Raw genomic sequence first — 13,500 nt, 5'->3', positions numbered from 1 at the left:
GAGTTACAAGAATCATCATTGCAGACTTTTAATGAGGAGATTCCAGATGAGATGATTGAAGAGGAAATTACTGATGAGGACATGTTACTAGTTGTTTCAAATTTAGAAAATTCTGAAGAATAAATTTATATTTAGAAATCAAAAATTGTTTGAGACATTATTTATTTTTATTTTTAATTTATGAGGTTGTAGCGAAGTGATTGTAGTATAAAATGAGACTTATAGTATAGAGTGCAACATTTTTATGTTACATGGTAAGTTTACTCATATTTACTTCCCTTCTGCCACTATATTATCTCCAATGTGTATTTGACATGTCTTCTTCATCTCCGGCCTCCTTTCTCTCACTGTGTGTCTCCGATGCATCTTATCGCTGGTATTTTGTGTAATTACAGAAGAGAGTAAAATAAAATAGTTCGGAACGTGAAAAGGGGGCAAAGTAGAGTACTCCTCACCCCCTAGGCCTTTTTAGGCGGTCCCAAAAGGATCAGTTTCTGCTTTCCTGAGAGATTATGGTATGAGTTCCATATACCACAATAACTTGCATTACAACATGCAAGATATCTATCTCCTATTACCAACTTTTGGAGATATTCGCGCTAAGCGCGAATATCTCCAAAAAGTAACACCTGCCCTGAGCAGTTCTTAGCCATGTTATCCAATGGGAGGTGGATAACATGGCTAAGAGTATTAGCTCGGTAATGCATGAATATCGCTGACTTTTTAGCGATATTCATGCATTGCGGCCGTTTATTATCGCATTTGCGATAAACCTTGATAATAGTAAGGTTTATCTTCGATAATTTCTGACGATGCTTAGTGGTAAAAAATTGGTTGGTAAGCATCGTTAGCGATAAATATCGCTTAACTTTGGTAATATGCCCCAACGTCTGTTAACGTTCGATTCGAAGGAAATGAGGAAGTGTTGAAAAACATTGTCTGCGCCATCTTGCCTTTTTTGAAATGCCACACTTTTGTCGTGCACGGCAGCCATTTTAGATGTCTTGACCAGACCCACTCTCTGCACGCTGTCGATTCGTAGCATGGCTCCTCACCCTCGTAAGCATCTCCCCCAGGCACTGGTCACCACCGCTCTCTGTCTTATGCATGGGCAATAAACCTTCCCCCATCTGCGCTGCTCTTCCCTGAGAATCACACTCTGTGCCCGCCCGACACCTCCCTTTCGCCCTATTCACTACCGCACCCTCTGACACTCCTCTTCCTCTGTGTCCGAATGTCCAGGCCGGTCCTAGGCTATCAGCTAGCCCTGCAGATGTAGTTTATGGCCCCAGCTGTAAAGAATCACCCCTCTTCAAAGGAGTTATAGTAGATCAAGGCCCACACCCGATGTGATCCGTCACAGCACACGCGTTCCTACTATCTGAAAACCATCCTGTATTGTGATTGGGGAGGGGACCGAGCCTGAAGCGGAAGATTCCAGGAATGACTCTTTGTACATCAAAGTTTTTACAATTATGTGTCACATTAAAAATATATAGCACTCCAACAAAGTAGTAGGAATATAAAACTTTAATAACATATAAATATATACAACAAAACAAAAACAGTAAAAACATTTAAACAACGAAGAGACCGTGGCAATTTCTTTTTAATTATCCAATAGATTTATTGAAATTGACAGCACCAATAATGAAATATTCTTGTCAGTAGCGGTCTGTTGTGCGAATAGTTCCAAGGCAGCAGAACGCGCTGAAATCTAGATGGCACGAAAGTGATGTCTAGTAAGTTGCCGCCCAGCAAAAAACGGCGTGGGGCGCCGCGGGGGTGAGTGAGTCCAGTAGGCACCACAGCTATTCTTACCGGCATTGCAGAATTACTGCTGGGGACAATGCCTGTGCTGTAGCAGGGTCACAGCAGAAACAAAAAGGATTCTGTTGAAGATGTTGTTGGTTTTCAATTTGAAAACAGTTCTGGTGTCAACTGCTATGCTAATGTAGTGGTTAATGTTTTGTTTTCTCTAGAAAATGTAAAAGAGGGGGAGGCAGTCCAAAGTTCCGTTAAAAGGGCAAAGGAAAGGATCGGTGGTTTGAACTATCAGTCAAAAAGGGGAGGGGGTGCAATAATTTTTCCTACCGGGTCACACTGTGCTTTCACCGGAAGTAAGGTCTGCAGGATTGTAGTAATTCAAAGTGAGGCTGGCGCCAGCATGGGAGCGCCGACGTCCCGCGGATACAGTTTCGTCACTCCACGGGCGATCATGGCAGTCATTCCCCATCGGGGGTCGGAGACTCCCGCGGCTCCTCTAGAATCTTCAAGGTCGTGGAGGACTACGGTGGTGGAGTCAACCAGTGACCGGGCCATTTCTTTATGTTGGGCCCGCTCTTGCCAGGTCGACCGCCATTTTGAGAGTTCGGCAGCTACCGGCGATCGCGGGGTCACATGAGCGGACGGGCTCCACCCTGCCGGGCGAGACGTTGCAGCATGGCCACAGTGGAAGAACCGTTATCTAGGTCGTTCCGAAACTGTGCAGCACTGTAGTTGTTAGGATGCCACCGCCTGGAGCGCTGAGGGTGCAGCTGGGAAGCCTCCACCTGGGGAGGCGGGAGAGGCCTGTTCGCACCGTCTCTCCCTCCCAGTGCACCCCACGGCGTCTCGCTTGAGATTTGTTATGGCCGGACCAGGCGATGAGGACGAGGGGGGGGTCGGAGGCATGTGCAAGACATCCCCCTCCAGTGTTGTCGCAGCCATTATAAAAGAAAGAAGTGTCCCGTCCGTCTTCGGGCCGGGCTTCCGGTGGATGTCGGCCGGACGCCCCTGGCTCTGGCCCCATGAACGGGTTTCTTGGTTTATCGGCTGCAGCCGGATCCCGTCGGCCTCGGCCCCCCGACCGTTGGTGGTCGGACCGGAAGAGCATGTGGCGGGACTACCTGCAACTCTCAAGGGCCACCGCGGCCGGACTGGGAGAGAGAGGGGAGGGTCGAGGAGACATTCCCCCCCCCTGCAACTGTTCAGCGTTGTAAAGGCAATCCCCTGGCCGGGTCCCGCTGGTCTCGGCCTCTCCTCCGGCTACACCCTACGTTAGGATCTCCTGGCCGAGGCGTGGCAGCAGGACCTGCCTTATATGGGCTGCTCCCGGCTGGGCGTAGCCGGAACCCTGCCCCACCTTGGAAGTTTCCAGAGTGGGGGTGGATGTTCTACTGACTTGCATTTTCCCTAGTCTATCGATTTTTTTGGCGTGGCAGGCGGTGGGACAGCGAGGGGTGATTTGGTTTCTCTTACTGTTTTTCTGGTCTCTCACCACTGGCATATTTTAACGTTTTCTTGTTTCTAGGACATTAATAGGTTTTATCATTACGTTATGTTATCGTTTCTTTGTTCGTTGTTTAATAAAAGTTCATGTTCATCAGTGGCCTACTGATTTTCGTTTTCCTATTTTTTTCTTTCCAGGTTGTTTCATGGTAAAGTTTCTGTTAACAGGATACAGTGATCACTTCGTTATTATTGCATATGTCCTTTTCACTAGGGGTGCTCTCTGGTCGGGCCAGATGACGTATCTCTAGTAAATGGTCCGGGTGAAAAAGGTGCATCAATCAGTGGGGAGTAGATAGGCATGACAGATTACAACGGGGGAGAACGGTCCGCATTACGTACCCTTTCACTACTTGCAAAGATTTTCCTACGTTTATTTGCAAACAGGGAATACCTCCAAAAAGAACTAATTCCCAAACAGTCAATGTTCGGACAATCAATCAATCAATGAGGAATGAAATAGGTACGACGTGTTAAAGGCTTGCGTTACCTACCCTTCACTATCTGCAAAGGGAGATAGAATATTCCTATTCTTCCTCGTTTGCAGGTAGAGAAGATCGTTAAGAGAATTAACTTCGAACAATTCAATGCTCGATTGAAACAATCAACAAGGGGTACTGTGAACACAAATGAACGCCGCTTATGTACATACGCATTGCTATTTTCAACAGGTTGTTCCTAATGTTTCTATTTTAGCGAGGTCAAAAAGAGATCCCATTAGTGGCCTACTGATTTTGCTCGATTCCTTTTGTTTTTTTACACGATTTTTCGCTATCTGCAAAGACTAAACAGAGTATTGCGACTCTGTGCTTGTTTGTAAATAGAGAATGAACCAAAGAGAACAATCAATCAAATGGAGAGAGAAGCAGGCACGACGGATTACAAAGGGGGAAAGGGCTGCGTTAACTACCCTTCACTATCTGCAAAGAGAGAGTACTCCTAATAGAAATGAGGGGTGGGGGGCAGCAATCAAAGCAGATCAGTGTGCATAAACACGAAAAAAAAAATTCTTACCACGTACTTGACATTCGACAGCTTATGATATTTGCTATTAAAAAACCATTGAAATTCACTGAAAAAACCATAGGTTATAGACCATATATAGTTAGGAATTAGCATTTACAAAACCTTGAAAATTCACTGAAAAAACCATAGGTTATAGACCATATATAGTTAGGAATTAGCATTTAAAAAACCTTATTTTACTCACACAAAACCATTGAAATTCCATATATAGTTAGTTGCACTAACTATATATTGCGCACCCGCAATCCACTGCTGATGATGTCACATATTACATCATTCATGACATGGTCAGTGACATCACTGATGACATCACTGATGACATCTCAAATGACATCACTGATGACATCACTGATGACAACATCCAGTGACTATGTTTCTGTAAAGTTAAAATATGTCTTACATATTGAAGAATGAGTGGATGTATAAGTGTCTGGACGAAGGATTTAGTAGGTGCATGACTGAATGTATGAGTGAGTGATTAAATGTGTCTCACTGAGTGCATGGGTTAGTGACTAAACTGTCTTAATTTGTGCATCATTATGTCTGTTGTTCTGTAAACTGCTGCATGTGTTGATCAGTAGCTATATGAGTAACTATATGGGTTATTGATTGATTGCCCAAGTATTTGCATGGGAGACTGAGTGTGTGTGTGGCTGGATGGGAGGTGTGTGACTCTGTACAGATCAATGTGTACTTGTATCAATGATTGTATAAGAGAGTAAGTATGTGTTAGTATATGGTTGAAAACGTAAGGTGCTGTATGTTTAACTGTATAGAGTAGAAAATGGAAGTGTGATTGATTCTTTACAGGACTGACTAGGTGTGTGAGTAACTCCATGGATGAGTGGCAGAGTGTGAGTGTCTGTATAGGTGTATGAGTGCATATGATTGTGTTGTAAACATGAGTGATTGTATGTATGAATGATTGTATGGGTGAATGAGTGAATGTGTGTGTAGACGTAGGAATCAGTGAGTACGTATGTAGTAACTAGTATTGGTGTGTCAATGGTTTCAAAAATTATACTCTGTTTTTAACACTGGGTGAAACAGAGGTTATATTAAAATGTGAGGAGATGCATTGTATTGTCACATGAATGATATCATCAGTGATGTGATCATTGATGTCAAGTGAGATGTCATCAGTGATGTCATTTGAGATGTCATCAGTGATGTCATCAGTGATGTCACTGACCATGTCATGAATGATGTAATATGTGACATCATCAGCAGTGGATTGCGGGTGCGCAATATATAGTTAGTGCAACTAACTATATATGGAATTTCAATGGTTTTGTGTGAGTAAAATAAGGTTTTTTAAATGCTAATTCCTAACTATATATGGTCTATAACCTATGGTTTTTTCAGTGAATATATATATATATATATATTACCTACTGGCGGTCGCCAGTAGGTATATATAGTTAGGATTTTTTCTCTATGGGTTTTTTGAAAATTCTATGTCTAATAACTTTGGCGTTTGTGGACGGAATTGGCTGAAATTTTCAGGAAAATGGCACATTTTGTTTCTGAGCAGCCCTTGAAAATTTGGGGGGGGTTCGTCCAGTGGGGGCCGAGAAAAAAAAGGGGGTCCCAAAACGCGTTTTTCCCATGTTAATTTCCATAGGGCGGTTGGCCTCACTTTTAGCCCGAACGGCTGAATGGATTTGCACGAAACTTGGCAAAATTGTAGGGACTGGTAGCCCGGTGTGCCTTTTGTAGGTCTCAATATATGTGCTCCAGTGGATTTTGAGAATTTAACGTTTAAAAAAAGATATATATCTGTAACAGCGGACTGGGCAGCGGCCCAGGACGCGTACTTTTCGCGCAACGGAGCTTTGTGAAGCGAAGCTGATTGGTTCTCCGGCGTCTGTCAACATTCCAAACAGTCCGTAGCGGCCGCCAAATAACTATAAGGGGGCATAGTAGATCCTCGCTGACCCCCTAGGTTTGATGTGGAGGTTTTAAAAGGGCCCCGCGGGGCAAAAAAAAAATATAATAATAATAATCGAACGGCTGAATGGATTTGCACGAAACTTGGCAAAATTGTAGGGACTGGTAGCCCGATGTGCCTTTGCTAGGTCTCAATATATGTGCTTCAGTGGATTTTGAGAAATTAACGTTCAAAAAAAATATATATCTGTAACAGCGCACCGCTTCGCGTACTTTTCGCGTTACGGAGCTTTGCGAAGCGAAGCTGATTGGCTCTCCGGTGTCTGTAAACATTCCAAACAGTACGTAGCGGCCGCCATCTTGTCTCTCGGTAGGATCGAGAGACAAGAGGAGGCCAAAGCGAAGGGGCAAATGACCATAAGGGGGCATAGTAGATCCTCGCTGACCCCCTAGGTTTGATGTGGAGGTTTTAAAAGGGCCCCGCGGGGCAAAAAAAAAAAATAATAATAATAATCGAACGGCTGAATGGATTTGCACGAAACTTGGTAAAATATTAGGGACTGGTAGCCCGATGTGCCTTTGCTATGTCTCAATATATGTGCTTCAGTGCATTTTGAGAAATTAACGTTCAAAAACAAGATATATATCTGTAACAGCGCTCCGCTTCGCGGAGATAAAATTATATCTGTATTACCTAGCTGTTGCTAACACCAGTTAGCGACGGCTAGTAGGAGATAGCGACCATCTTGGGTCCCACTTTGCATGTGAGTGATATTTATCACTAATGACATGCAAAGTGGGCATGCCAAGATGTTAGCGACTGGAAACAGTCGCTAACATCGCTATCTCCTAGGGACTGGTAGCCCGATGTGCCTTTGCTATGTCTCAATATATGTGCTTCAGTGCATTTTGCGAAATTAACGTTCAAAAACAAGATATATATCTGTAACAGCGCTCCGCTTCGCGGAGATAAAATTATATCTGTATTACCTAGCTGTTGCTAACACCAGTTAGCGACGGCTAGTAGGAGATAGCGACCATCTTGGGTCCCACTTTGCATGTGAGTGATATTTATCACTAATGACATGCAAAGTGGGCATGCCAAGATGTTAGCGACTGGAAACAGTCGCTAACATCGCTATCTCCTATTATCAACTTTTGGAAATATTCGAGATAAGCGCGAATATCTCCAAAAAGTAACAGCTGCCCTGAGCAGTTCTTAGCCATGTTATCCAATGGGAGGTGGATAACATGGCTAAGAGCATTAGCTCGGTAATGCATGAATATCGCTGAGTTTTCAGCGATATTAATGCATTGCGGTCGTTTTTTATCGTATTTGCGATAAACCTTGATAATAGCAAGGTTTATCTGCGATAATTTCTGACGGTAAAAAAATCTTTGCAATGCATCGTTAGGGATAAATATCGCTTAACTTTGGTAATATGCCCCAACGTCTGTTAACGTTCGATTCGAAGGAAATCAGGAATTGTTGAAAAACATTGTGTGCGCCATCTTGTCTTTTTTCAAATGCCACACTTTTGTCGTGCACGGCAGCCATTTTAGATGCCTTGACCAGACCCACTCTGTGCACGCTGTCGATCCTTAGCATGGCTCCCCACCCTCGCAAGCATCTCACCCAGGCAGTGGTCACCCCCGCTCTCTGTCTTATGCATGGGTAATAAACCTCCCCCCATCTGCGCTGCTCTTCCCTGAGAATCACACCCTGTGCCCGCCCGACACCTCCCTTTCGCCCTATTCACTACCGCACCCTCTGACACTCCTTTTCCTCTGTGTCCGATTGTCCAGGCCAGTCCTAGGCTATCAGCTAGCCCTGCAGATGTAGTTTATGGCCACAGCTGTAAAGAATCACCCCTCTTCAAAGGAGTTATAGTAGATCAAGGCCCACACTCCATGAGATCCGTCACAGCAGAAGCGTTGCTATTATCTGAAAACCATCCTGTATTGTGATTGGGGAGGGGACCGAGCGTGAAGCGGAACATTCCAGGGATGACTCTTTGTACATCAAGGTTTTTACAATTATGTGTCACATTAAAAATATATAGCACTCCGACAAAATAGTAAGATTATAAAACTTTAATAATTTATAAATATATACAAGAAAACAAAAATAGTAATAACATATAAACATTTTTAGGGAAAAACAACGAAGTAGCGGTCGGCTGTGCGAATAGTCCCAACGCAGCACAACGTCCAGATTTCCGGCGTGGGGCGTCGCGGGGGGTGGGTCATCAGTAGCAAACTGTTGTGCGAATAGTTCCAAGGCAGCAGAACGCGCCGAAATCTAGATGACACGAAAGTGATGTCTAGTAAGTTGCCACCCAGCAAATAACGGCGTGGGGCGTCGCGGGGGGTGGGTCATCAGTAGCAAACTGTTGTGCGAATAGTTCCAAGGCAGCAGAACGATGGCACCAAGGTGATGTCCAGTAAGTTGCCGCACTGGTTTTGGTATCCTACAATGCTGCTCCGAATAACGGCGTGGGGCGCCCCGGGGGAGGCGGCGTGAACGGGCCTCTCCAGGTGGAGTCTCATCTGTTTTAGTGGGGTGCCCCTTTACCGTTTCAGTTGCCATTCCGTCCGCTTTTGGTCCACTGTGTCAAAATCCGCCATTCAGCTGAGTTGCACCCACTCTTGCGGTGCAGCGATAGGCGGCTGCCACAGGACTCTCAAAATGGCGGCAGGCTCTTTCCTTTTTGGGCGTGGTCCACTGAAATGGCCCTGGGACACCTTGGAAATCGGACGCTTGTCTGCTAGGTCTTGGACCCCATTCTCGAAAGCGTCCCCTCCGCCTTGAGAATTCATCAAAAGTTTTGGGGGCCCCGACTCCTGCAGGCTTCTAGTGGGGAGCGGCTGCCATGATTGCTCGCGGAATGACCACGACGGAGCTACGAGATGGTGGTGCTCTCATGCTGACGCCAGTTTAGTCTGAAACATCCAGAAACAAGGTGGGGCTTTCATCGTTTGGGGGAAAAAAAAAGTTTTCATCCAATGAAAAGTGTTGTTTTTAGGTCATATGATCAAGCCTTCCATCATTAGGAAACCAAAAGTAAAATGAACCAATGAAAAGTTTTATAAACAAGTCACATGACCTGTTATGCGGCATATGGTATAAAATGCGGAGAAAATACGTTGGCATGTGAGGCGGCGTCAGTAGCGGACCGATGTGCGAATAGGCCGAAGGCAATACAACGCGCCAAGATCCGGATGGCACCGAGGTGGTGTCCAGCAAGTTGCAGCACTGGTGTGGCCATCCTACAATGCTGAAAGTCGGCGTGGGGCGCCCCGTTGGCCTGTGAGTTTGCGTCAGTAGCGGACCGATGTGCGAATAGGCCGAAGGCAGCACAACGCGCCAAGATCCGGATGGCACCGAGGTGGTGTCTAGTAAGTTGTCGCACTTCTGTGGCCATCCTACAATGTTGAAAGTCGGCGTGGGGCGCCCCGTTGGCCTGTGAGATGGCGTCAGTAGCGGACCGATGTGCGAATGGGGCCAAAGGCAGCGCAACAATATTTTCTGACTGACACCACAAGGCGCTGAGATGCCAAGATCCGGATGGCACCGAGGTGATGTCTAAGTTGCGGACTGATGTGCGAATGGGGCCAAAGGCAGCGTAACAATATTTTTTGTATGGAAGATACCACTAGGCGTTGAGATGCCAAGATTCGGATGGCACTGAGGTGATGTCTAGCAAGTTGGTGTGGTCATCCTACAATGCTGAAACTCGGCGTGGGTCGCCCCATTATCCTGTGAGATGGCGTCAGTAGCGGACCGATGTGCGAATAGGCCGAAGGCAGCACAACGCGCCAAGATCCGGATGTCACCGTGGTGGTTTCATAGTTGAGAGGCACTTCATCTGCTGTGGGGCGTCGAGATCCGGATGGCACCGAGGTGATGTCTAGCAAGTTGCTGTACTGGTGTGGTCATCCTACAATGCTGAAACTCGGCGTGGGTCGCCCCATTAGCCTGTGAGATGGCGTCAGTAGCGGACCGATGTGCGAATAGGCCGAAGGCAGCACAACGCGCCAAGATCCGGATGTCACCGTGGTGGTTTCATAGTTGAGAGGCACTTCATCTGCAGTGGGGCGCCGAGATCCGGATGGCACCGAGGTGATGTCTAGCAAGTTGCTGTACTGGTGTGGTTATTCTACAATGCTGAAACTCGGCGTGGGGCGCCCCATTAGCCTGTGAGATGGCGTCAGTAGCGGACCGATGTGCGAATGGGGCCAAAGGCAGCGCAACAATATTTTCTGAAGAGAAGACACCAAAAGGTGCTGACATTCCAAGATCCGGATGGCACCGAGGTGGTGTCTAGCAAGCTATGCAGTTGAGTTGTGTGCGCACTTGCGGCGAATAGGTCGAAGGCAGCATAACAATGTTTTCTGAATAGGAGACACCACAAGGCGTTGAGATTCGGTTACCACCGAGGTGATGTCTAGCAAGTTGCCGCACTGGTGTGGCCATCCTACAATACTGCTCCGAATAACGGCGTGGGGTGCCCGAAGAGGGGGGGAGCCGGCGTGAATGGGCCTTCCTAGGTGGAGGCTCGTCTGCTGTAGTGGGGCGCCCCTTTACCGTTTCAGTTGCCATTCAGCTGAGTTTCGGCTGCTCTTGATGCTACAGCGACAGGCGGCTGCAAGAGGACTCTCAAAATGGCGGCCTGTTCTTTGGATTTGGGCCTGGTCCACTAAAATGGCCCTGGGACACCTTAGAACTCGGACGCTCGATTTTTTTTTCCTTTCCTGTACATGCAAAAAAAGGTAAATGCCCGGTACGTTACACGCTTCATCTGCCAAGATGAACTCTCCAGAGGAACCGAAAAAAAATATAGTTGTGGTAACTATACCATGCATCGTCATATGGAGAGGTGGCACCAATTAATTATAGTGCTGCATAAAAGAGAGATTTGGAGGAGAACCCCTGACCTGCTAGTACATTCATCAAAGAAGAGGCACTGAGAGCTTCAGAGGCAAGGGAAACGGTCCCAAATATTTAGAAGAACTTTGGAAAGATTAAAATGACATGTTTAGATTGTGGCAAATTAATTTCATGTGGACAGATGAGTGTTACTCTAATAAATACAGCATATGAACATCATCATAGTCGATGGTTGGTAGAGACATTTTGACTATATCCTGGACCTGCCCGTCCTCGCCCAAAATGGTGCCGGAATAAATGGGACTCGTAACTCCTTGTTGTGTACTGGTTGCAGAACCTTGAAATCACGAGATACGTATGCAGTTTTGAAGCACATGGCGGGCGGGGACGAGAATTGATTGAATATTTCGACATCCCTATTGATATTAAGTTCTTATGTGTTATTGATTACTGTACTGTTGAAAGTTCGAATTAACGTCACCCATGGTACTTGCCCGCAAATGTATATCTAGATAATTTTATTGTAACTGGCCCTGTCGTATTTTAATTATAAAATGTACGTCCACCGATTCCGTAACTGTTAGACACCTTAGTTCTTGCAACCTAATGGTACGTTCCTCTACAGTGTAAATGTCTATTCATCATATACGATTACAGTTTGCTCTGTGGCAGGCCCACGTGGTTATAGGCTCGTATTTGTATAATGAAATTTTCACAATAAAGGTTTTTAAAAGAAAACATGGTAGTAGTATATACATTGGTAAAGTTTTTAATAATAGTGACTGTTTTAGAATCATTAAAAGGCAAGTGAAATAAAGCAGACCAATTACATGAAGGGTAAAAGGTATAATACGAAGGAACGCAGTAAAGATAAATGGTCAAGGGCTGTTGTGTTTTCTATTCCTGCAACATAAAGTGATCGATAAGAATCTCATATTCAGGCGTATCGGCGACTAAGACAGCAGGTCGACCCTCTTTTGCTCAACGGCTCCGTCATGGAACGAAGAAACGCTCTTTTTCTCGAAAAAAGAATATATTTTACTTGCAGGACAGTTGTAAAATTTCCGGGAAAGTACATTAGCCTGGAACATTATAACATATATTTAAGAAAAAATAATGTTCGGAAGTAATGAAAAGCGTAATTTTTAGGTCATATGACCAAGCCTTTCATCATTACAATAAGAAAAGTAAAATGAACCAATGAAAAGTTTTATTAACAAGTCACATGACTTGTTATGCTTACGTTACGCGCTGCGCGCCCCGGATGACTTCCGGATGCGCTAACGCGGCGCGTCATATGACGCATTACGCGACAACGCAGGTACAGAATATAGTCAAAATGTCTCCACCAACCAGCGGTCGGAACACAACCCCTTTCAGCAGGCTAAATAGTTCTGTTAAATGACAACAGAAGGGACAGGCAACAAGAACCATCAGTCAAAGAGGGGAGGGCTAGTTCTTCTCTACCGGGTTACATTGGGGCGCTACCGGAACTGATCGAATTGGTAGTCTACAGTGTTTCTGGATGTTTCAGACTGAAGCTGGGGTTAGCATGAGAGCAGCACAATTTCGTAGCTCCGTCGTGGTCATTCCGCAACCAATCATGGCAGCCGTTCTTTATCGTTATTTTGGGCGGGGTGGGTGGCGGAGCCGAGCTGTTTTGCAGCCATCATTGTGTGGAGTTCAGTTCATCTCACTAGTTTTGTATTTGTCATGAGGGGTTGTTCCTAATGTTTCTATTTTAGCGAGGTCAAAAAGAGATCCCATTAGTGGCCTACTGATTTTGCTCGATTCCTTTTCTTTTTTTTTACACGATTTTTCGTTATCTGCAAAGACTAAACAGAGTATTGCGACTCTGTGTTTGTTTGTAAATAGAGAATGAACCAAAGAGAACTAATTCTAAAACAGTAAATACTTGGATAAGAATCAATCAAATGGAGAGAGAAGCAGGCACGACGGATTACAATGTGGGCAAAGGCCTGCGTTAACTACCTTTCACTATCTGCAAAGAGAGAGTACTCCTAATAGAAATGAGGGGGGGGGGCACCATTCAAAGCAGATCAGTGTGCATAAACACGAAAATGTTTTCACTTACCACGTACTTGACATTCGACAGCTTATGATATTTGCTATTAAAAAACCATTGAAATTCACTGAAAAAACCATAGGTTATAGACCATATATAGTTAGGAATTAGCATTTACAAAACCTTGAAAATTCACTGAAAAAACCATAGGTTATAGACCATATATAGTTAGGAATTAGCATTTAAAAAACCTTATTTTACTCACACAAATTCATTGAAATTCCATATATAGTTAGTTGCACTAACTATATATCGCACACCCGCAATCCACTGCTGATCATGTCACATATTACATCATTCATGACATGGTCAGTGACATCACTGATGACATCACTGA

This window comes from Lissotriton helveticus, chromosome 2_1 (assembly GCF_964261635.1).
Source record: "Lissotriton helveticus chromosome 2_1, aLisHel1.1, whole genome shotgun sequence".
NCBI classification, from domain to species: Eukaryota; Metazoa; Chordata; class Amphibia; order Caudata; family Salamandridae; genus Lissotriton; species Lissotriton helveticus.
Note: the sequence above shows the minus strand (reverse complement) of the source record.